Below are 26,791 nucleotides of genomic sequence, written 5' to 3'. Positions count from 1 at the left end.
TCTCTTCTAGAGATTTATAATTTCTGTTTTCTTCAGTTACATAGAAATAGGCAGCTCTGAACGTGCAGGGCTGCAGCTGCACCTAACAACATGCCTGATTCCTTCCAGCAGGTGGAGGCATACTGCAAGAAGCTTCCAAAGAAACAACCAAAAATATTTTTCCCCCAGCAAACGCTGACATTTAGGGGAAAACAAAATATCCCCAAAAAGAGGGAAATTAGATGCATAGTTTGCAACAGGGATGGTGGTGTGGTGTGACACGGTTTTACCTCATAAAGAACCTGGAGTGAAGATATTTCATAGCCCCTCCTTGCTGTAAACACCCTCCCTTGGCTTCCTTTCTGTCTGCTATAGTTGGAAATTTTTCCAGAAGAAAAGCCTAGTGAATTATTTAATAAATAAAATCCAGTAAGACAACCATATTCAAAGATATTTTCTCAAATTTCCTCCAAATAAGCGCAGCAGTAATGCACTACCAGGGATATGCACATGTAGGTACACACACACACACACACACACACACACACTGAAAACTACTCTAGGGACATTACTATCCTGCTTTAGTCACCGTGTGTGTGTGTATGTGTGTGTGTGTGTGTTCTACTCATTTGGCCAGAACCAGTGATTTCTCTGGTTCTTTTGTGAGTGTTTGGTGTGTATTCCTGCCAGTGTATTTGAAAAAAAAAAAAAGCTAAGAATTTTAAGCACAGACAAACCAGAAAAATTTCTGCCTGAAAATCTGGCTCTTCTAGAAGTAGAGTTCTTTCAAAGACCACCCTTCACTTTCACTTTCAGGATAGTTTAACACATGCCGTCTGCAATGGACAATGATGTGGCCGAAGAATGCCTATGTACAGGATTAGCATGGTCTACTTGGAAGAATTTGAATGCTTTTCGATCCATAGTATGATAACATAATACGACAAATTATAGGTCTCTCCTTCCTTAGCAAGGAGCTGGGAGCAGAATTGCAGTATAGAAATGCCGTGGTCCCCAACCCCCTCTCCCTGTTCCCAGGGCCTGTTGACTGCAAATATCTACCATCTACAATATTGACTGGTTTATCAGGCAGCAGGTATCTCTATCAGTCTATCTTGAATTGTCATCCAACAGAAGATTAAACGCTGCCTGCCTCCTTCTTGTGATTTTTAGTCTTCACATCACAAAGTTTTCAATCACATTTCAGCAGTGTGCATTTAGCTTACAGAACTCTGAGCACTTATCTTCCCAAAACAGGGGATTTAGACCATGTTTACCTCATAGTTCCAAGATATCTGTCTGCAAACCTGCCCACATTTAGGGTGTGAGATGGATTTCAAATCTCTCTCTCTCCTCTCTTCTGTCTTCCTCTCTTCTCTCTCTCTCTCTCTCTCTGTCTCTCTCTTTCTCTCTAGTTCCCTACACAACTAGACTCTGGACCCAACAACAATCAACAAAGAATTTTCATAATGGACAAGTGTCAGTTTTCCAAGGAGTCCTCCAGCGCAGTGACCTTGTGTTGTTAGTATTCAAGATGAAATAACTGTAACTGTGGACGGCTTTGTTCTAAGTGGCTTTCTCATTAATAATCTTCAGAAGACCGTGATGACCACATGGCTTTCAGCTCCTGAATTAGCCAGAGGGAAGGCTGGATGCCAGTTGTGTACACTTCTTGTCTCCCCATTGGGCACCTGTGAGGAAGCTGTGGTCTGCGAGGGATCCTAAGAAACATCTTCCCTGTTTATGAGGGATTCAGCACAAACACGTTGATACCAAATCAGTGTTCAGCTGCCACTGTGCCTGGCTGAGGCTTGCAATTCCCACTCAGTAGGCTAATGAGATTCTGGGTACACAGAATCCGGCGAGAAGGGCACGTGCATTCTCTCCAGAACGCCGGAAAGGAAGTCAGTCTGAAGTCCGGCCGGACGGGAATTGGACAGACACACTTCCGGCTACGTACGGGCGTCATAACGGCGAGTAAAATTGTTCACCGTTCCTTTGAGTTCCTTGTAGATTCTGGAGATTAGTCGTTTGTTGGAGGTATAGATTGTGAAGATTTTTTCCAATTCATCGCCGTTTTTTAGAGTTTTTCTCACTAAGTATTGACTAATGGAACCTCGCCCTGCAACGTGGATAGAGGGACGGGTCGGAAGTGGCTCGGGCGGGGGATCTGCAGGAGAAGAACTGAGGCTCCTGAGTGCAGCATCTTGTCCAAGAGGTTTCATCCCAATGCATGGGGAACATCCGCATTGTGATGTTTAGCTCTCAGCTTCTAACTTGGGCGTTCTAGCGTCTGTATTTCTCATTTAATGTTTTATGGGCACACATGCAGAGGAGTTTTCGTCACTCAAAAGCCCGACGACTTCCCCTGCCAACCCGTTGGAATGAAAAGAAACCTCGATAACCTCTTACACACATGGAAATGGAACCCTGAGCAGAGGTAAAGGCCTAGCAATGATCACTCTTTTGGCGACTTGGAAATCGGGGTGAGCTTTTATCCATTACCTGTGCCCCGTTGTTAGGGGTCGACTGCTGCTGTTCTTCCTTGGAAACTGGCTCACCTGCATTTCGGGGCTGGGATGTTGTTAAAGCATTCACAGCCCTCAGAGCACATGGTGGGGGAGTTGGAAAATGAAGCCCGACCTTCCTCTTTGTAGCAGACTTATTTCCGGGGAAACTGATGGTTGGGGCCACAAAACGATTTCAGTGTAGGGTCATCATGACTCATTTGGACATCCTATTTTCTCTCCTTATGTGTGAGATTGTGGTGGGTATCTGTACAGCCTAAGGACCTTGGGTGGACCTGGCCAGCAATGAGACTGCTATTGACAATGCATCACGTGATGTCACTAGGGCAAGCATAGATCAGCTGCGGATCAACCTTCCTGCCTGGTGTGCATGAAAATGTAGGTTATGTGCTTCCTTCAGCCCCAACCCTGTTGTCCACACCAGAATCTGGAAATAATCTCATTGGAATTGGGAGAATGATTGATGATACTCAGTGGTGAGTGTTTTTTAATATCTACAATTTTTTAAATAGTCTAGCACCTAAAGAAAAAAATGATCCTTTCTTCAGTACTTGGCTATTTGTGGCAAACTTTAAGAAGGTGGAACCATTTACAATCACAAAAATATTAATTCTATTAAGTATACACCCATTAGAATTACCAGAGGCGTGAGGAGTTAACTGCTTAGCAGAGCAAATAGGCCTGAATGGGGTTACATGCAAAATGAAACAAAATTCCCCATGCTTGTTCTCTTGAGTGTCAACACCTTAAGCTTCATAAAAATTCCACTAGTTGAGCTTGGAGGAGAAACCAGAGTTGGAATGATCTTTGAAGAATGAATCCACCTCTCGCTCTGGGATTCTTTACAGAATGTCTTATGTTTAAGTCTCAGGTGCATCCATATCAACTTGTTTTAAAAATAGGTAAATATCTTAAAGTATTTTGTAAAATGCAGAAAATCTATTGCATTATGAGAAAAAGTATGGAGGTCACACTGTATCTCTAAACTAGATGTAGAAATCAGTATTTGTTGAATTGATTGGAATATATATTGATTTAATAGTTTTGCTACCTGCCTAGTATAAATTGAGGGAGATATTTGGAAGTAAGGAAGATGTTTTGTTAAATTTGTTTATTTAACAAGTGCTAATTACTGGAGGTTTGAAAATTATAACATACTATCTCTGTCCTCAAGGATTTAATAGGCTAAATTTTGGGAGTGGAGAAGGTGGAAATATAAACACAGATATCAAACGAATTGTCATGTGTTATAATAGTTTAGTGTATTTGGTTAAAATGAATTCATAAAGGTTATTTATCATTTCATCTGGAAGAGTTAATAGGAAAAAGACAGCATTTGGCTAAGGTCTTGTAGAGTGAGAATTGTTTGAGGGGGATGAGGAGAAAGTGTAAGTAATTAGGTATTTAGATAGAGGAACATTGGTTTCAAATTTGTTAAATGCACGTTTTTACCCTGGCAAACTAAGTATTCCTGCCATTTTACATGGATGAGAACAATTTCTGTGTTTGCTTTTCATGTTTCTTTATCAGCAAATCCTAGGCATTTCCCACACAGCACACGTAGGGGGCACTACAGTTTGAGACTTCACATAAAAGCCTTTTCACATCACCCTATGTGGTGGCAACATTATTTGACAAAAATCTGTTTAACGTGGGCCCTTCCAAACATTCAGTCAACTGTCCAGAGCCCACGCATAGCTGATTTGGGTTGGCTGTTTCTTGGATCACAAAATGACACTGATAAAAAGTAAAAAAAAAAAAAAAAAAAAAAAAAAAAAGAATTAAGATTCATTAGATTCATTTAAGCAACAATTAGGAGGAGTAATAGGCAAAGTCACTATTTCTGAGAGGGGTATTGTCTCATGTGCTTTATGATATGGTAGTCTGGAAATCAAAAGATTGAAGTTCTATTCCCTCCTTTCCCCATTAGAGCTGGTGCCTTACATACCACATGCAGCATCTGTGAGCCTCAGTTTTCTGCATGGAAATGAAATCCATAATAAACGAGTTGTATTGAGTTTATTATACCGCCATCTAGGAGGTATGCAGAAACATTTTAGAAACCAGAAATACTATCATCGCCATTAATCACAAGAAGAATAATTACTATTTGGAATGTCAGGAATGACAATCTAGGAATATTTCTTAATTTTAAAATGTTGAAACATCAAAAAGGGGTTCATTTCCTATGAAATCCTAGATTTGATTTACTTTAAAAGTTACCCATTTACCCAAGCATGAATACAGCTTTGCATGGCACACAATGCCAATAGGGGGATTGTAAAATCAAATATGCATATTTTAGAATTTTAAATTTGCAGTATGTTAGATCTTGAATTTATCTTTCCAAAGCAGCATATGGGGATGAGATATTTAGATATGAAAAATAACCCACACTTCAGAATGTTTGGTGTAACAATGCTAATTCCCTACTCAGTTGATTGGGATGCGATGATTTCATGAAAATGTCAGAGCAGGTGTATGGAAAAGACATTATGGTGTCAAAATGAGATGAAACAATGTTAATTTGTGTGTGGAAAGTCTGTGTCTCTGCCAAGATGAAATAGAACCCTGTATTCAGCCATGTTGAGTCTTGGCGCACCAGGGCTTGGAGGCCTGGCGTGGAAGGCCCCAGAACGCCCAAGGATATGACATCCCAAAAGGAACAAGATTTATTTCCTTCTTCCCACTTTGGGGCTAAGCATAAAGAGAGGTAACAGCGTTTGAGGAATTAGAGCATGGCACCAAAGTTGCTTGTGCTGCGACAGTCCCAGAGTGTGCCAGGTAATCCAGTGCACAGGAGGTCCAGCAGGATGGAGGGAGTGGAGGAACAGGAGGCGGGTGGAGGGAAACTGTTTTCTGGCCACCAATATGCATTGGGTGTACACGTTTGAGGCTCATACTTCTTTGTAAATTGATGTATTTCTTTAGTGTGAATGTCCATGAGTGTTAAAATGTGTTCAGCACCTCTGTGACGTCTGGGAGTCTGAATTTGCAGAACAAAGGTGAGTATTAATTCCAGTTTGGTCATTAATTTGGCCTCGATAGAACACTACAGTAAAACTAACATTTGACTAGGACCCAGAATAGAAGAAGGAGCCAAAGATATGAAAGGAAAATAGTAATTCTAAGTGCTTTGAAATCTATAGCATTTTTTTAAAGATTCTTTTTTTTCCTCCCCTTAGATTTTTCACAGTCTCTGTTCCCACTTCATTATTTAATACAGCTTGTCTGGAGTTGACCAGCAGTCTTAAAGAATGTCAAGTCTTCACTTTCCATTCAAGAAATAAGACCCTCCTAGGGCCTTCTAAATATTTCTGTTTTCCGTCTAACAAGAATGACCATATGCTGTAATGGAACAGTGATCCGACTGGTTTTAGGAGTCCTTGATTTTAGTGCTGACGTTGATAGGGACTGACTTATGTGACCTTGAGATGTTACTTCTCTGGATTTTGCTTTTTTCATCTGTAGATTTGGGGCAGGCTGGAGTGCTGGTCTAGATGACCCTCAAGGATACCTCCCACAATCTTCCTCAGTTTTATGCAACTTTTCTAAGGTCAGGCATCCACTGATAACCTGCAAATGAATGAAAGTGTAATTAGTGAGTTTGTTATAGGCAACGCAGTCTAGACTATTAATGCAAAAATAAAAGTGCAAAATTTTGGAGATTGCCCATCTTCGGTTTTGCTTTCTATTATCATCGTGTTTGCAAATGTGCTTCTCAATTTTGAGCATCCATCATGGGAGATATGGTTCCTGAGTCAGCTTACAGACTGCACTCTTGGAAGGGCTGGCTTGGTGCATCCATGTAGGGGCCCATCACATGTATCTTTTAGTCCAGACCGTGGATATCGAATTCCTCTGTTTATCTTTAGGGTGCAGTTTTTAGAGGGGATTTCTCTTCTTTGTTTTGAGAGGTATTTATTCTAGCTTCCCTTCATCTCTCATCTTCTTCCTCCAATTTGAGTTTTAAATGTGCTCCCAGGAGTTTTGGGACCAGTGAATTTCCTTCTTCTCAGTCTCATTCTCCATCCCTTCCTCTGCAGGTGGAGGGAGTTGATGTGGTGGAGAAATGCCTTTCAATATTTTTTACTGCAATATTAACTCATGTCGGATATAACAAGTAACCGTGCAATGAAATGAACTCAGGAACAGCAAAGCCATTAAGAAAATGTGCCATTAGGGAAAGGGCTAGGGTTTCCTATGGAAGAGATTCACCAGGCACATACTTGCACATGTTCGAGGAAATGATTCAAATGTTTATAGCCCTTATAATTATGTTCCTTTTAAGAAGTAGAGACTTTTGGAGCCAGAAACATTTTCCTAATTCACTTTATTGGTAATGAGTTTTACTTTTAAAATTTTGATGTGATGAAATCTAAATTCAAATATTCAGATGTAAGGGTATATGTAGACATATGTGCATTTGTATGAAGAGAAAACTTTGTGATGGAACCATCAATCTGATAGAATATGATGCCAGCTTTGTTCTATTCATTCTTCTTTTTCTTTGTCTTTTTTTGGAAAATATGAAAGCTAAAGCTTTTAGGTTTTGTTCAAACCTGTAAAAGCACATATCAAATATTTTCTTATTTCCTTTCATAATACCATAAGAGAGGGTGTTTTTATCTTTTTTTTCTGCAACTTAACATAAGTAGAAATTGTCAGTTTAAAATTGACAGGTATTTGTTACAGTCAACAATGAATTGTTCAAATTTGGGATCACCCGCCATCATCGGCAGTGTCTGTCAGGTGTCACAACAGAAGGAACACTGATTAAACGATGATGAAAAATACAATAATTTGGAGCCCTGTGGGTAAGACGTGAAAGGCATCTGGTGTTTGCTGATGAAGGCAAACCCTCCACTACCTGCAGGCATGCTCAGGGTTCCGGGATAGGGGCTCCAATGCTGTCTATGATGAAAGCTTCATCCCTCCACGTCTCTCTGGTGTGGTGTGTGGGCCTTTCAGTCAGGTTTGCAGGCGGGGTATATAGGTCTGTGGGAAATGGGTGAGAGTCCCCTTGCATTAGGAAAGCAACAGAAGAATGTAAGGTCAATGAGTCACTTGCCCACGAGGCAGGGTTGATGTGAAGTTTTTATTTCGGTCCTTTAGGTGCATGGGAGTGCCCAACATGAGTGTTCTGTCCCTTGGCACCATACTTTTGATTATACCTATGAGCAACTGTATTGGTATATGGGGTTTCTTTTTATTTTCCATCTTTTTTCATTTTCATTTTCGTTTTCTTTTATTTTTAAATTTTACTTTAAGTTCCCAGATACATGTGCAGAATGTGCACGTTTGTTACATAGGTGTACATGTGCTATGGTGGTTTGCTGCACCTGTCAACCCATCATCTAGGATTTAAGCCCTGCATGCATTAGGTATTTGTGCTAATGTCCTCCCTCCCTTTGTCCCTAGCCCCCAGCAGGCCCGGTGTGTGATGGTCCCCTGCCTGTGTCCGTGTGTTCTCATTGTTCAACTCCAACTTATGAGTGAGAACATGCAGTGTTTAGTTTTCTGTTCCTGTGTTTGTTTGCTGAGAATGATGGTTTCCAGCTTCATCCATGTCCCTGCAAAGGACATGAACTCATCCTTTTTTATGGCTACATGGTGTATATTCGCCACATTTCTTTATCTAGTCTATCATTGATGGGCATTTGGGTTGGTTCCGAGTCTTTGCTATTGTGAAAAGTGCTGCAATAAACCTATGTGTGCTTGTGTCTTTATAGTAGAATGATTTATAATCCTTTGGGTACATACCCAGTAATGGGATTGCTGGGTCAAATGGTATTTCTGGTTCTATGTCCTTGAGGAATCGCCACACTTTTCCACAATGGTTGAACTAATTTATACTCCCACCAACAGTGTAAAAGCATTCTTATTTCTCCACAGCCTCACCAACATCTGTTGTTTCCTGACTTTTTAATAATCGCCACTCTGACTGGCATGAGATGGTATCTGATTGTGGTAGTGTATGGGGTTTCTTAAGAGATACTTTCCTTTCTGATTATACATCAAGCCAGACAACTGTGAAATAAAATTTAATTCAGTGAATTAGAAATGTTTCTTTTTTAAAAGTCTCAGTGAACATTCATGTTCTGTTACATCTTCTAGTAGTTGTTATTGGCCATTTGGTTCATGGGAATTTATGAATCTTCTGAGAAAAAATAACATGATGCAACTGTAATACTAACCTATGGCTGGGGTTGTATTTTCTTCTGAAAAATGCTGAGATGAAAAGGAATATAAAGCTATCCAGTTATGTGTTGTAAAGAGGTAATTTTTACAGCTGAGGAGAGAATGGAATGAAGCAGGTAACAAGGTTTATTACAATTAAACATGTTTAGGGGTTTTGTTGAGGTGGGGAAGTGGAGATGGACAGGAGAAGGCATACGTGAGAGTTACTGGGGGCTGCAACTCTGTTCTCCTTGAGTGATTGGTTCGAGGCATTTTAGTGAAAAGGAATTGATTTCAAGTGATACCAGGAAAGTTTAAAGGGGGAAATCCAAGACTTCTGTCCACTTTATACTTAAGAAATTTGATATATCTTTGAGGTGTCTAATTAGATATGTCAAGGAAGCAATTATAGATACAAATCTGGGACTTGAATGAAAGCCCTGAGCTTAAGATCAAATTTGGGACTTGCCTGCATTACAGTGGTATTTACATTCTAGGGAATTGGTACCATATCCCCAAGTAGCCCATGTAGAGAGGAAAGAGGACCCAGCACTGAGCCCTGCAGATGAAAGCAGTTAAAGTTTGAGCCAAAGAAAAGGAACCACCAGAGGACAGAGGAGGGGCCTGCAGGGGAGGAGAAGAGATCAGGAGGGGCCTGCCGGGCAGGAGAACTAGGAACAGGTGACGCGGTGTTGCTGAAGTCAAAGAAAAGCTGTGTCTGGAAGTACAAAGGTAGCATTTCAAACAGTAAACATTTCAAAAGTTTGATAAAACCCAGTGTTGGTTAGACTGTCATGAAATAGCTCTCTCATACCACTGCTAGGCACAAAGGTGTATGTAGATGACGCTCATTTGTTTATTGTAACATTGTTTGCGATAGCAACACAGAGCAAAGCAAAATGCATAAGGAGTCTAGGAGCAGCCCTAAGATCTGCGGGGAGGAGAATGGTGAAACAGGTGATGAGACACACACATGATTGATGACATGTGGTCTTTAAAGAAAAGACTGAGCTGATTGGAAGAAAAATCTCCAGTAAAGATTTTTAAGAAAACAAAAGCAAGGTGTAAAACAACATGTATCATATGATCTCATTTGTGTTAAAAAAGTAAAACTTGGCCAGGTACGGTGGCTCATGCCTGTAATCCCAGCACTTTGGGAGGCTGAGGTGGGCAGGTCATGAGGTCTAGAGATCGAGACTATCCTGGCCAACACGGTGAAACCCCTTCTCTACTAAAAATACAAAAATTAGCTGGGCATGGTGCTGTGCGCCTGTAGTCCCAGCTACTCAGGAGGCTGAGGCAGGAGAATCGCTTGAACCCAGGAGGCGAAGCTTGCAGTGAGCTGAGATCCCGCCACTGCAGTCCAACCTGGTGACAGAGTGAGGCTCCGTCTCAAAAACAAAAAACAAAAAACATTAAAAGGTACACAAACAGTGGTGCATATTTCACATGGAAGAATGAAGAGCCTGTTTATTATGTTTATTACTTGGGAGTGGATCTGGGCATAGACATGGTGAAGAGGGGAATTCTGATTTTGATTTTATGTTTTCACATACTGTTTGACTTTTTGACCATATGGGTGCATTGCTTTTGTAAATAAAAGCTGGAATAATTTTAAAAACTCTTTTGTTTTGAAATAAGAATGATTTACAGGAGGTTGCAAAGACAGTACAAAGAGTCCTGGGTACCTTTCACCAAGCTTTCCCCAGTGGTAACATCCTATCACATCAAAACAAGAAACCTGTACCGGCACAATGTGTGTGTATGATTCCATTTCATTTTGTCACTTTATCATTTTATATAGGTTTATGCAATGGCCACCATCAAGATACAGAATTATTCTATCACCATGAAGACTTCCTGTTACTACCTCTTTGTAATTATTTCTACCCCTCCCTTTCCAATCCCTAACCTTGGCAACCACTAATCTATTTTCTGTCTCTATAATTTTGCCATTTTGAGCATGTTACATAAGTGGTATCATATAGCATGCAGCTTTTTGAAATTGGCTTTTTATTTCTCACTCTGCATAATGCTCTAATGCTCTTGAAATCATTCAAGTTGTATGTATCCATAGTTTGTGCTTTTTCATAGCAGAGTACTTTTCCATGGTATAGCTGTCCCACAGTTGTTCACCCATTAAAGTAACATTTTGGTTCTTTCCAGTTCTTGTTTAGTGAAAATAAAGCTTCTATGAATAATTGTGTATATGTTTTTGTAGAAACATAAATATTTCTCTGGGATAAATGCAAAAAGTGCAATTGCTGGATCACAAGGTAAGTATATCAGTTTTTAAAGAAACTGCCAAACTATTTTCCAGAGTAACTATACTCTTTTACAATGTGTGAAAAATCCAGTTTTTCTGCATCTTCACCAGAATTTGGTGTTGTCACTAATTTTTATTTTAGTGATTATAATAGGAATATAGTCACATATCATCATGGTCTTATTTGCATTTTTTTATTGGCTAGTGATGTTGAATAACTTTTCATGTGCTTAAGTTGCCACCCATGTATCCTATTTGGTGGCATGTCTCTTAATGTCTTTTGCTATTTTCTACTTCAATTGTTTTTTTCCTAGTGGTGAATTTGAGAGTTCTTTATATATTCTAGGTATGACCCCTTAGTTCAATGTATTTGCAAATATATTCTCCCAGTCTATAGCTTGTATTTTCATCCTCTTAAAAGGGTCTTTTGCAAATAAAGAGTTTTTAATTTTATGCAAGTCCAATTTATTGAAATTTTTCTTTTATGGGTGTGGGTGTTATGTCTAAGAACTCTTTGAGAAACCTTAGATCTCAAAGATTTTCTCCTGTTTTCTTCTAAAAGTTTTATAGTTTTATATTTACATTTACATCTATGATACTGTTGAATTAATTTTTATATTACGTTGGTGCAAAAGTAATTGTGGTTTTGCCATTACATTACTTTTAATGGCAAAAGCGCAATTCCTTTTCACCAACCTAATATCAGTTGTGAGATTTAGCTTGAGGTCTATTTTTTTTTTCTTTTAACCTCTGGATATCCAATTCCTCCCGCACCTTTTGTTGAGAAAACTATTCTTTATCCATTGAATTGCTTTTGCACCTTTGTAAAAAATCAGTTGGCTATACTCCTGGGGGTAATTCTGCATTCTCTATTTTGTTTTATTGATTTATTTCTCTGTCAATACCACAGTCTTGATTATTGTAGCTGTAAAGTAAGTAATGATAGCATTTTGTGTGATTCCATCCAGCTTATTTTTCATGATTGTTATCACTAGTCTAGGGCTTGTGGCCTTCTTATAAATTTTAGAATAATCTTTTATATTTTTGTAAAAAATTCTGCTGAGATTTTGATAGGAATTGCATTAAATGTGAATATCAATTAGGGAAGAGTTGGTATATTTATGTTAAGTCTTCCAATCCATGAATATGGTATGTCTCTCCTTTATTTAGATATTGATTAAAGTTTTTCATCAGTATTTCCGAGTTTTTAACATATAAATTCTGTGTATGTTTTGGTAGATTTACACTTAAGTATTTATTATTCATTACCAATGATTTCAAAATATCATTCTTTTTTGAATGATTCCAAATGGTAGTGTAATTTTAGTTTCTTTCCACATGTTCATTGCTACTGTATAGTAGTACAAATGGTTTTGTATGCTGTTCTTGTATCCTGTGAGCTTACTGAATTCACATGTTAGCTTTAAAGGGTTGTTTTTGGTCAACATCTTGGGATTTCTACATAGAAATTCTGCAAATATGGGCAGTTTAATTTCTTTTTTTTCTGTCTGCATGCCTATTATTTCCTTTTGTTGCTTTACTGTGCTGGTTAGAACTTCTGGCATGTTGTTGAATAGCAGTGGTGAAAACAGATATCCTTGCCTTGCCCTCAATTTTAGCAGGGAAAATATTCAGTATTTCAAAATGAAGTACAATGTTAATTGCAGTTTTTTTTTTTTTTTTTTTTTGGTGGATGCTCTTTATGAAGCTGAGGAAGACCCTCTTTATTCCTGGTTTTATGCGAGGCTTTTTTATAAATCGTTGTCCAATTTCGTCAAAAAATTTTTTGCATCAATTGATATAAACATGTGATCTTTCTTCTGTACCTTGTTAGTATGGTGGGTTACTATCTTAGTACATTTGAGCTGCTATAACGAAATACCATAAATGTGTCACTTATAAACAACAGAAATTTATTTGTCACAGTTCTGAAGGCTGAGAAGTCCAAAATCAAGGCACTGGCAGAGTTAGTGACTGGTGAGGGCCCACTTTCTGTTTCATAGAAAGCATCTTCTCACTGTATCCTCACATGGTAGAAGGGATAAGGGAGTTCTCTGGAATCTGTGTATCATTCACAAGGGATCTACCCTTATGACCTAATAACTTTCAAAGGCCCATCTCCAAATACCATCACTTTGAGGGCTCTGCTTTCATGACTTAATAATTTCTAAAGGCACACCTCCCAATACCATCACTTTGAGTGTTAAGATTTAGCATATGAATTTTGAGGGAGATATAAACATTCAGTCTATAACAATAATATTGATTGATTTTCAAATATTAAACTAGAATAAACTTCTGAGCTAAACTCCTGGAACTCCTGGAATAAACTTCTCATGATCATTACACACACACACATTTTAGATTTTTGTTTTACTGAATTCTATTTGATAATATTTTCTTAAAGATCTTTCCATTTATATTCATGAGTGATATTGGTCTACAGTTTTCTTTTTTTACTCTGTCTCTGATTTTAGTATCAAGGCACTACTGACTTCATAAAATGAAGTGGGAAGAATTTCTTTCTCTTCTGTCTTCTGGAAGAAATTGTGTAGTATTGGTGTGAATGTTTTAAATACTTGCTAGATTTTGCTAGTAAAATAATCTGGACCAGGAGATATCTTTTTAAGAGTTTCAAATAAGAAATCCTATTTCTTAAATTGTTATTGGGTTATGCAACTATTTTATATTGACTGAGCTGTGGCAGTTTGTATATTTTGAAGAAGTTGGTCCATTTTATCTGTATTGTCAGGTTGATGTTGCAGAGTTGTATGTGGTATTCCCTTATTATTCTTTTAATGTCTGTAGAATCTGTATTACTATCCACTGTTCTATTCCTGATATTAATCATTTAATGTGAATAATTTTTCTGTTTTTCAGTTAGCAAGAACTTTGACATTTTTCCTAATATTTTCAAATAACTATCTCATAATTTCACTAATTTTCTCTATTGTTTTGCAGTTTTTAATCTCATTGATCTCCACTCTTGTCTTTATTATTTCTTTCCTTCTGCTTGTTTTAGGTTATTTTGCTATTCGGTGTTCTAGTTTTTTGACATGAGTACTTAGATTACTGATTAAAGTATTTTCCTCTTTTCTAATGTAAGCATTTAGTTCAATATATTTCTCTTATCTTACTGCTGCAGCTGCATCTCACTAATTTTAATATAGTTTCATTTTGTTTAGTTCAGTGTATTTTTAAATTTTCCTTGAGATTTTGTCTTTGTTCCATGGATTATTTAAAATATTTTTATTTGTTAGTTTCTAAGTGTTTGGAGGCTTTCTTTTTATTGTTCTATTGATTGATTTCTATTTGATTATAGTTTCTGATTTGAGTGTAGTCAGAGAACATGTACTATATGATTTAATTCTCTTAAATTTGGCAAGGTTTATTTTATGGCTCAAGATATAGCCCATCTTGGCATAGGGCACTTGAGAAGATTGTGCACGCTGTTGTTGGGTGGAATGTTCTAAAAATACGGATTAGACCCTATTGGTTGATAATGTTGAATTCATCTATATCCTTACTAATTCTCTGTCTTGTTTCTCTGTCAGTTGTTGAGAGTGAAATGATGAATTCTCCAATTATAATTTTGGATTTGTATATTTCTACTTTCAAGTCTATCAGTTTTTGTTTTATATATTTTACAGTTTTATTGTTTGGTGCATACACATTTATAATTTCTATTTTTCTGTGTAGATTAACGTTTTATTCTCATATATACATGTATAATACACATATACATTATATGTGCCTTATGTATATATATTCCATATATGTTATATATGTATATGTGTACACACACATATAACGTACATTACACACATATATATAATTACCAGGAAAATTATCAGTATATTACATAGTATACATTAGTATATCATTGCGTATTTACTGGTGGCGTCCCTTTCTGTCCCTAGTAATTTTCTTTATTCTGAAATATACTTTATGTGATGTGAATATAGTCACTTCCTGATTCCTTTTGATTGACGTTTGGATGGCATAGCTTTCATTTTACTTTCATCCTGCTTACACTGTTTTACTAAATGTGAATTCATTGTTGACAACATATGGTTGGGTTATGTATTTTAATACACTCTGGAAATCTCAGTCATTTTTGTTAAAGTAACTTTATTAAGGTATGGCTGACATGTAAAAAGCTTACATATTTTATGTATACAACACAGTGAGTTTGGGGATAAATACACACCTGTGAAACTATCATCACTATCAGGGCTATAAACATATCCATCACCTCTCAAAAGGTTTTCATGCCCCCTTTATTATCATTATAAGTTTTAAAGCAAATTTTAAGTATACAATACAGTATTGCTAGCTATAGGTATTATGCTATATAGTAGACTTTCAGAACTTATTTATCCTGCATAACTGAAACTTTGTACCCTTTGACCATCACCTGCCCTTTTCCTCCTCCTTCTAGCCCCTGGAAATCATCACTGTATTCTATGTTTCTATAAGTATGAGTGTTTAGATTCCACATATAAGTGAGGTCGTGCAGTATTGGTCTTTTTTTGTGTGGCTTATTTCAGTTAGCATAGTGTCGTCCAGGTCCATTCATAATGTCACAAAAGGCAGAAAGTCTCAGTCTTAATTGGTATACTTAGACCACTTACAGTTAATGTAATCACTTATGTGTCAGGGCATATGTCTGCCATTTTATTTTTTTGTTTGTCTCTCTTGGTTTTGTTTCTCTGTTGTCTTCTTTCTACTTTTCCATGGGTAAATTGAAAACTCTTTAGAATTCCATTTCTGTTTATTTATAGTTTTTTAGTGATTTCTTTGCATGCCTTCTTTAATGGTTGCTCTAGGCATTACATTATATATGTAACTTAAAGTCTACAGGTGTTGTCATTTTACCAGTTTGAGTGAACTGTATATTGTATACTGTTTAAAGAACTTCCTGCCGGGCTTGGTGGCTCACTTCTGTAATCCCAGCACTTTGGGAGGCCGAGGCGGGTGCATCACGAGGTCAGGAGATCGAGACCACGGTGAAACCCCGTCTCTACTAAAAATACAAAGAATTAGCTGGGCGTGGTGGCGGGTGCCTGTAGTCCCAGCTACTTGGGAGGCTGGGGCAGGAGAATGGTGTGAACCCAGAAGGCGGAGCTTGCAGTGAGCTGAGATCATGCCACTGCAATCCAGAATGGGCAACAGAGCGAGACTCCCTCTAAAAAAAAAAAAATAATAAAGAACTTCCTATAGACATTTTCTAAGGAGAGGTCTGTTGGCAACAAATTCTTTTAGCTATTTAGCTATTTTTCATCTGAAGTATTTAGTTTCTCCTTCATTCCTGGATATAGAATTATGAGTTGACAGTTCTTTTCTTTCAGAACCTGAAAAATGTCATGACAATGTCTTCTGGACTACATGGTTCCTTATCAGAAATCTGCTGTCTTTTCAATTGTTTTTTCCCCTTATGTAAGATGTCATTTCACTCCTGCTGCTGTTTTTTTTTTCCCTCTAGTTTTCAGAATTTGACTATGATATATCTTCTCATGGATTTCATTGGGTTTGTCTTGTTTGGGAATTTTCTCTGCTTCTTGAATTCATAGGTTTATGTCTGTGCAACTTTGGGATATTTTTCAGTTATTATCTTACTGAGTAAACTCTACCTTCTCTCTCCTCTCCTTCCCAGACTCTGGCGCCAGGACTATTAGCTATTTAGTCATAGCAACAGGCTGTTTGTTTTTCAGGCTGCTTTTTCTCTGTTGTTCCAAAGAAATAGTTTCTATTGTTTTATATTCAGGTTCACCAATTCTTTCCTCTGTCCCTTCCATTTTGCTGTTGAGCCTATCCATTCAGTTTTTAAATTTTAGTTGTTTTCTTCAGTTCTACAGTTTTTGTTTAGCTCTTCTTTATATGTTCTGTTGTTTTGCTGAGACTTTCTTAATTTTTTTTCAAAATGTACATGCTCATTGAAGTATTATTATGATGACTACTTCAAAATCTTTCACAGATAATTCTAACATCTGTACCATCTCAATATTGGTGTCTGTTGATTGTATTTTCTTATTGAAATTGAGATATTCTTGGTTTTCCTATGATGAATAAGTATTGGTTACAACCTATGCATTTGTGTAGTATGTTATGAGTCTCTGGACCCCACTTAAGTCTTCTATTTTAGCAGACCTTCTCTGACACTTCTATGCCACAGGAAGGAAGGGTGGGGATGCCACTCATTACGATCAGGTGGGGTGGAAGTCCAAGTTCCCCTCTTGGTCTCTGTTGATAGAAGAAGAGGTAAAGGCATCTCATTACTGATAAATGTGGTTGGGAGCTCAAACTCCCCACTACGTTTTGCAGATACCACTTGGTTGAGAGGGGCAGTGTGCTTGTCTCTACACACTATATGGCCTTCACTGACATTATGGTGGGATGGTTTTGTTCCTATTGTTTAATGATAAAAATCCTGACTGTCCAGGAGGTCACTTCTGATACCATGCCTCTGGGGAGGGGAAGGTTTCTTTGTTACCATGGGTGAACTGGAAGTCCAGACTCACCATTTGGCCTTCCTAGGCAACACCATGGACTGGGGTTTGGGTGCCTCATTATGGCTCTGTCATGATGGAAGTCCAAACTTTCCATGTGTTGGCAGGGGTGGGAGTGGACTGCAGTTTTTTTTTGTGGTATTTGGCTGGAATAAAATGAGTTTCATTTAAGAGTTTTCACTCTTATTAAGCAGTGCATCCTCTGGTCCTTTGTCTATGGGGAACAAGCCTTCCTGTCTGTTTCTTTCTATGTGCCCATTGATATTTATGGGTTTCTGGCTTTTCTAGTAACAAGTCTAGTATATATGAGGTAAAAACCAAATAAATAAATCACCACCACCAACAAAAACCACCACTGTGTGTTTCCTGGGGTTCTGAGCTCCTGCTGGTGGTCTGCTTTCTTCTCTCCAACTTTTAGAGTCTTTTGAAGTTTGCTTTATATGTAATGTGCAGGAATTTTATCTGCTCTTAGCAGGATGAATAGAAAAAATAAGACTGCTTCCTATTTCCGCAAGTGGAATATTCAAGAATAATTTTAAATGAGTAGCTTATGATATTATATTAGCTGCTGATTATGTCAGTACTTCCCTATTAGCACACCTGTCTTTATAAGTGTTGGAAGACTATTTTCTCCTTCTTTCCTTCCTTTCTTCCTATAGTTCTCCTCTAGTTTTTCATCCTTCCCTTCATTTCTTTTTTCTCATCATCCCTCAATTTTCGTTGTTCCTTTGCTTCCTTTGTATTTTTTCTTTGAAAAGAATTCAGAACAGGTAATAACAAAAGATACTAACAAAACTGCTATTTAAATTTTTGAAGTTAAAAATGTTTCCATTTTTCTGAATAATAAAAAAAAACTCCGGTTTTTTCCATGGTTCAGAATAACCTGGATGTACAGTTGTTTTCTTAGTGTGAGATTGGAGAGCTTTCAACAGAAAAAGAATAAAGGTTTGATTAAATGATCACCTTCTAAATCAAGGAATCTTTTGTTGTTGTTGTTTTTGATGATGATTGATTTACTTTGACTCTATTTTTATGTTAACAATCTTAGTAGGTTTCATTTTTAGCCTTTTAAAAGTCATCGCTCCCCTGCACATCACCCTTCAGTAAAGCACAACCATCCCCCCATGTCACCTTTCCTTCCTAAGAGTAAATGAGGGACTTCCAGGTGTGGAATTTATACTTATTTTATTCTTGAGATAACATCAACCCAGTGAAGTAGGAATTACTTTAGTACTGAATTTATCACAGGTGATAAATAAAGTTAGGCAGGTAGGATTTTGATATGGGACTCTTTGCTGTCTCTCACTTCACCCAGTTTTGTGGCATGTCATTTAATTCCCCTACTTGCCTAGTGATTTTCTAAAATTTTCTTGCATTTTAATTCAAGCTTAAGGCTGGATAGTCTCTCCATCCAAGGTGTTTCAGCACGCAGGCGAGGAAATGCTTACATTCTTTTTACACACAAACCAGTCATGTCATATCATAGCCATGAGTTGGGACTGGAGATTATCCTCTCTTCTGGTGCGTGAGACCCACCCTAATACAGGACTAATGTAAAATACATTACAAGTACATGCACAAAATGGCAACCCCACTTAGGGACTACTGTATCTTCGGAGCCTGGCCCAGGGTATGAATGAAGCATATTAACACCTACATCCTAATTTAAGAAAAAATATATATACTGATAATACCACAGTTACATTATAACAAAGGATAAAGAACTCCATGCAAATACTTGTCCTCAGGGAAATTGCACTCTAATGAAAACAAAACCCAAGCACACGTGCGCTCTCAATTTGTGTTTTAAAATGACGTGTTCTCTTTCAGAATTGTGTTGCAACTATTTCTTGATTCATTCATCTATCCAGTTCAAAATATCAAGAAACACAGAAGTGAGAGGAACAAGAGAGTTTCTGTTCCAGTAACATTTGTCAAAAGGAGGAAAAAACCTCTTTTTCAGATTGCTTTCATATACAGCCATGAGATGCATGATTTTTCATAGATCAAAAGAGGAGACAAAATGCAGACTTTGTCATCTGTTGGACAGAATGTTCTGATTACTATGGGTGGGGCTTCAGGAGTTAACGGCAAAAGAAATGAGTCTTCCGTGGCATGTTTCAGTCCCCAAACCACCCACTCATCTGACTATGAGGTTTGCTGGAATGAGACTATTCGCAGAGGAAGGGGGACTTTAGGGACATGGGAAATTGGCCACCTGCAAGAAACGAGCCCCTCGCACAAAGCCCAGTGCAGCAACAACGGACTCAACGAAGGAAGCCAGCCATCCAACGGAGAAAGACCAGCTAGGGAAGGCAGATGATGCTCATCTTCTGTAAATAGCAAGGCTTAAGAAAAATAGTCAATGAGCGCGCTCCCTTTTTGTTTGGCTTTGGTACCATTGACTAGTTGTCTGAAAGTAACCGATTGTATGGAGTGGAACGAGTGGGAACCCGGCCAATATCCCGAGCCAAGAAGTCCAGGCAAGTTATCAAGAAGAGGCTTTTCTTTTTCTCCTCCTCCCCCTCCTTTCTCCTTTTCTTTCTTCTTTTTTAAATTCAGGAACATTTTATTTAAAATGAAATTCCCTTAAAGTTGTGCATTGTCTTTTATTTAAAGATGTAGTATCTCTGAGAATAAAGAAAGGAAGAGAGGAAATTAAAAAGCAATGAGAGAAGACGTCTGGCAGCTTGGCCTCTCACCAAGTGACCCTTTGATAGACCACATGGGACTCAGAACTATATGAGCCTACCAAGGAAGTGAACGATTTATGGTGCCTTGTTTGGGCTTTTGATAAGTATCTCTGTAAAGTGATGCAAGGAAAAACAACCCGGGACCTACTATAATTGCAGAATTCCTGTAAATTATTTTAAGATGAGAGAGGCCATCAGGACTAGAGAGAAATAGCCCCCAGGCTCAGGATATTTATGTGTATTTCATTTAAAAAATCGGTGCCACAATGTCCCAATGATCATTAAGCAACCTGTCTGGGTGTCCTTCGAAAGCTGGAGGATTTGTTCCCTGAGGAGAATGAGACAGTTATTCATAAGGCAGGATCTGAGCACCATGGGGCCACGTCCCATGCATGAAACATGAGAATTCCTGGAAACCACTGAAATCACCTGGGTTCATTCTGAGTTGCTTCTGTTGGAAAATCTTTTGGAAGAACATGAAGGGGTGTCTTTTACATTCCCTTACTAAAAGCTATAGTGTGATATGGTAAAATTTGCTGGTTCACTGAGTGAAGCATCAAGCATTGGCCGAAATCCGGTGTCAAAACATAGGGGATCTTCCTGCTACTTGTAGTTAGTGGGACACTTCTGTATACCTCCTGCAGTGCACAGGACAGCCCCCCACAGTGAGGAATTACCCAGCTATCCAACTTCAAATGTCAATCGTGCCAAGGTTGAAGACCCTGATTTAGGGGCTTCTTTGCAAATCATTGATCTTACTGTCAAGGACTTAATATTCCAGATTGCTGAGAGCATTCTGTCTTTGAAATATCTCTGTTGGATTGTTTGAGAAGCCCTGGTTAGCTCCCATGTTTAAGGAGATCTCACAGGAGTTGTTTTAGAACAAGATTACTTTTGTTCCATGGCCAAAGGCTTCCTCTCCAGAAAGCTACACCCAAATTTAAACCACTTGCTCAGCCAAGGCTTCAGAATCTATCATCGTGGTAGAAAAGCAGAGTTGTCTTTTCATGCCAAGTACAAGGATTCTTATTACAAACAACCACCTATTGTGACACTAATAGCATTGCTGAGGTGGTAACTTCTTTTTATTTTAAAATATTAAGGCTTCCAGTCTACTAAGACCATTATAAAGACATGATCATCTGGAAACATCTGCAAGAAAATCTACCAAAATGAAGACACAGTCACAAAATGACCTTCCTCCCACACCCCAGCTCTTGTCATCTTAAAGGCATTCACTCCGTGGAGGTCCCAGGAGGCGAATGGCTTCTCTCATCTTGGGCTGCAGCTTTGCTGATGACTTCTGGCTCCTCATGGAAAACAGAAGTGCAGGGCATGCTTGTCCATTTAGCTCTCTTGCTAAAGCAGATTCGAAGTTAAAAGAAGCAGGCGCTGCCCGTTCTTGTCCAACATTCGTGGACAAAGAACTCTGGGCTTCAGTCTTGTCAACCCTTGTGCAGGGCTCTGTTCATTAGCAGGAATCTGCAGATGACTCATGTGTTCCTGGGCATTTGATCTTTTGAGATAAGAAGAACCAGCCTGGCTCACTGGCTGGTATGGTGTGGCATGGTTCCTGGCAGTGGCGTCTTTGGAGACTGATGAAATTCTTTTAAGATTGATACCTCCATTATGACATATTGAGCATTGTGTGTTTGGGTTGTGTTAAGGAACTACTGCCACCCGAACACTCTGGTCTTGCTCTCTCCTTTTTTGTTTTAGGCACATTATGTGTTGAGATGTGTTGTTACTGGCAAAGGACACAATATTCACTGATAAGGAAAAAGTAAACTATGCTAATAACATGCAGAATTTAAAGGAAACCCCCAAACCTGAAGTTTTCCCAAATCTCTGGGCTTCCTTAGCCCTGTAAGTGGATCAAACAGCTAGGGGAATTTTTTTTTTTAATTTTTTTTAAATTTTTTTTTAATCACAGATCATCCGCCGTGAGCAATTTCCATGGAAGTGGATGTGTTAATGACTCTTATCTTTGTTGAAGTGAAGTTCTTGGTCCCGAATTTGACTGACTCTCAGCTTCCTAGACAGGCCCTTTTCTGGGCATACTAGGACATTGGGCATTTGTTGGAGTTTTCCAATGTCTTAGCTCCAGGTGTTCAACAAGAGGCATGGCACTGTCAAGTCACCATGGTGTTTACAGAGAAGCACAATAGGGGGCGCCCTCCATAAATCTGGTTGAGGGAAAAGCATCACAAGTTAGATAAAATAAGAATACAGAAACAGTACTTGTAGAGTGTGTGTGATTGTGTGTCAAGTGAAGGGAAGACAGAAGAAATGCAGTAAGTTACTAAGAGGGAGAAATTACTAAGGACTGCAGTCATCATGGCAGGCTTCCTGGAGGTGGTGGATGTGGGCTGATGTCCGAAGAAAGTAAGAATCAGATAATCCTAACGAACACCAATGACAAAGCTACCGTTTACTGAGATCTCACTGTGAGCCAGGCCATGTTCTAAATACTTAATATGGATATTTTGTTTAAGTCTCATCATTTTTCAAGGTGAGTGCTCTCGTGATACCCATTTTACAGATGAGGAAATGGAGGCAGAGGAGTTGGCACAGGGCATCTGCATGTGGAGTTTGCATAAACAGAGGTGTCATGGTGGCACTTAAGACCCCTTTCGGCTCCAGCAGCATAGGCTCCCCCCCATAATGTCTCTGCTTATGCACATTTGAAAGAGGCCTTAGGGAACATCCAGTCTTGATGACCCTGAGGCCACAGAGGTTGAGCAGCTGGCTTCAACTTGCAAGGTTAAGTTCTAGAGAGCCGAGTGGGAGGCTATGGTCGGCCTGAGCCGTGCTCTCTCTGTGGCCAGGGGAAAGGGAACACATTGGGCAGTCTGGTTGTAGTAGGGTTTGTATTACTGCTGCCAGCTTGATTTACCTGTGGCAGGCAGTCAAGAGTGAGAATGGAAAGGAAGTGATTGAGAAGAGAGAACTAGTTGACAGCAGAGCAGACCAGGCTGAGGTGTGTCTGGAGGCGGGCTGGAAGTTACTGCTGGAGTCCAGGTGTGAGATCACCAGTTGGCCCTGAGGCTGGAGGGAAGAAGGAATGCACAGATCAGGCAAGAAGACCCATTGGTGACTGGCAGACTAATCAGAAGGAAATGGGTCTTCACTTTTTATCCATTTAAGGCAGATAATTATTAGCATAAGAGGAAAGGAACTTGGAGGATAAAAATGAACATCAAGAGAGAAATACAACAAATAACAAAATCAGCCCAAATGTTCTGGGTTCCTAACTTCTCTGAATAATTTCTGAAGCATGTGTGGATGACTAAGTCGGTTTTCAAAGCTGTCCTGAAGATTTCTGTGAGTGATTCCTTGTCCCCAGGGCTCCGTGGACGCTGAGGGATAAGGACTGCATGCATACCGTTTCCAAAAGGTTTTCCATGTACAGATGAAGAGATCACATTTACTCAGAGCTCTCCATCCCTCCCTGGGGGCCGGCGTGGCCACTGGTCACTGGGCAGCCTGTCCTAGGGAGGCTTCCTAACTGGAATGCAGTGGTGTCTTCAGAAGAGAAAGCTGCCCTTTCTGGCTCAGAGAATTCAACAGTTCTTGGCTCAGATCTTTGGGAAGGTCAGTCTTCCCCAGAGCTCTCTTGCAACATTGCTTAGTTTTCCAGTTAAATCCTGGAGGTAACTGTTAATGAAACCGTTTGTGAAGGGAAAATCCGCAACAGAGGTTACAGCAGGACTCTGAGGGGAGCACGCTGTGATGCAGGTGCGACCTCTACCCTCTGTCTGCACTTCCTGCTCTAGATACTTGAACACGATATACACACATTTCGAATAAGGCCAAAGTGCAGAACAGGATGCTCTGGTCTGTAAGTGCTGGCGTTCCAGCCAAAGCAGACTTTCTTTTGTGAATTGCTCTGCAAAGAGATGAATCAGGAAAGCCCACTGGCCCCAGGGAGTGGACACCCTCCGGGTGAAGGCTGTAGATTGTTACTTAAAGGAGGTAAAATTCTTAGTGCCTAAACTCTTGTGCAAGAAATATACGTCTTTAGTTTTTAGTAACTTGATTTAATTTCTAATTCAAGTTTCCCTTTTCCTGGGGGTAATGGAACGTTAATAAATGTCAGTCAGCCCCTTGACTGTCCCAGCACTGTTTACTCAGCATTGCAGGGATGCCCAGGGCACTGTTTACTCAGCATTGCAGGGATGCCCAGGGCACTGTTTACTCAGCGTTGCAGGTTGCAGGGATGCCCAGGGCACTGTTTACTCAGCATTGCAGGGATGCTCAGGGCACTGTTTACTCAGCGTTGCAGGGATGCCCAGGGCACTGTTTACTCAGCGTTACGGGTTGCAGGGGATGCCCAGAGACTGTTTACTCAGCGTTGCAGGGATACTTAGGGCACTGTTTACTCAGCGTTGCAGGGATGCCCAGGGCACTGTTTACTCAGTGTTGCAGGGATGCCCAGGGCACTGTTTACTCAGCGTTGCAGGTTGCAGGGATGCCCAGGGCACTGTTTACTCAGTATTGCAGGGATGCCCAGGGCACTGTTTACTCAGCGTTGCAGGTTGCAGGGATGCCCAGGGCACTGTTTACTCAGCATTGCAGGGATGCTCAGGGCACTTTCTGTTGTTACTCCAGCCCCGTTGCAGGGATGCCCAGGGCACTGTTTACTCAGCGTTGCAGGTTGCAGGGACGGGGCATGTTCCTCCAGTATTGCAGGGATGCCCAGGGCACTGTTTACTCAGCGTTGCAGTTTGCAGGGATGCCCAGGGCACTGTTTACTCAGCATTGCAGGGATGCCCAGGGAAGCCTGGGGTTTTTGCTGCCCCCTGTCTGGGCCCCTACCCTTCCGGAGCAGTGAGCTGGTCCTTGGCCCCCTGGCCTTCACGTCACTCTCCCCTTCCTTGGCACATGCCTGGTAGCTGCTGCCACTGGCGTGCACTTGATGGTGCCTGGGAATCTGCCTTTCGTGCTTTTGCTGTGTTAGATTCCAGAAATCTCGTGGGCTCCTCATGGGCCAGTTGACCCAGACTCACTCTACAGATGTTCTCTCTTGGGCATGGGAACTCCGGATCTTATGAACTTATGTCAGGTTTTGCAGCCTCCCAGGATCCTACCTGCAACTGGACTTCTCTTTCTTATCCGCCTTTCTTTTTCCCTGTAAGCCAGTACATTTTAATCTAGTCCAAGGGTGAGTTAGGGGTGGGCAACTGGGGAGACAAGCACATCTCTCCTCAAAACTTTCATATGTCTTGGCTTGAGTATTTATTTGTTCCTCCAAGGGACTACATTTTTGAGACCCAGGAGCCAGGAGGAGATTCAAGATTCTTTCTTTCCTCCTCTACTGAATTATTCCCCTGAGTCTATAAATGCCGGACAGCAGAGGTGCTTGAATGGGGTAAGAGTAAAGGAAGGAAAGGAATTACCAGAAAAAGTAAATAGGGCAATATTTCAAAAAGTAGTATCCTGTCATTGCAAAACATGATGTGTGGGCACCTGATGCCTGGGAGAATGGAAGATTTGTGAAGGCACTGTGGCAACTTGGAGGCAAAGCTCTTGCACCTCCTGTCAGTAGGAAATTGAGACAGTGGGTGGCTTGATCCTAAAAGAAACCATTTTAGAAAATGTACCTACTGCAGATTTGTTCTCACCTGTACCTAGAACCCTTGTCTCAAAACCATACCTGAGAAGGCCCCACACCTACTACCAACTTTATTTATGAATCTATTGAAATATTTGGTGATATGAAATCTCGTAGGCTTAGTTGTGTGTCTGTCGAACTCTGGGTCTGTACTAATTTGCATGTGTTCTCGTGTGGAAGGTAAACTGAAGCTTTGGTCAGGATTATTTTAAAAATTAGGTTTAATTGGGCGGGTGCAGTGGCTCATGCCTGTAATCCCAGCACTTTGGGAGGCTGAGGTGGGTGGATAACCTGAGGTCAGGAGTTTGAGACCAGCCTGGCCAACATGGAGAAACCCTGTCTCTACCAAAAAATACAAAATTAGCCAGGTGTGGTGGTGGATGCCTGTAATCCCAGCTACTCGGGAGGCTGAGGCAGGAGTCACTTGAACCTGGGAGGTGGAGGTTGCAGTGAGCAGAGATCGTGCCATTGCACTCTAGCCTGGGTAACAAAGCGAGACTTCCTTTCAAAAAAAAAAAAGTTTTAATTATGTAAATGTAGAGAAAGATTTATAATATTTAGTATAATATGTTAAGTATATATAATATTGTTACATATGTACATATGCCTGTATTATATGTGTTTTATATTTGTTGTTTCTCTTATTTTAAGGAGAATGATGAGGGCAGGACAAAGAACCAAAGTGCAGAAGGTAGTTCTGGTCAGAGGTGAAGGCTTTGCTTTTGGGTAGATCACCCTATAAGGCAAAGAGACAAGTTTTGCAACCTTTTTAAAAAGAAACTGTCATTTTCATAGAGAGAAAACCAAATCCTGTATTTTTCACAGACAGAAAAGCAGATCCTGTGTTTGTATCACTCTAGAAATTGAGTCTAAAGGAACCAAGAGACCTTTTTAGAAATCTTATGAGTAAGCCCAGCAAAATTGAGCCAAATTTGGCAAAATCTTAACACAAATTTGTGTTCCTTTCAGAATCTCTGTGAACTTTCTACAGCTTGCTATATGCACAGTTTATTTTTTATTTT

Source organism: Papio anubis, chromosome 19, assembly GCF_008728515.1.
Source record: "Papio anubis isolate 15944 chromosome 19, Panubis1.0, whole genome shotgun sequence".
NCBI lineage: Eukaryota > Metazoa > Chordata > Mammalia > Primates > Cercopithecidae > Papio > Papio anubis.
Note: the sequence above shows the minus strand (reverse complement) of the source record.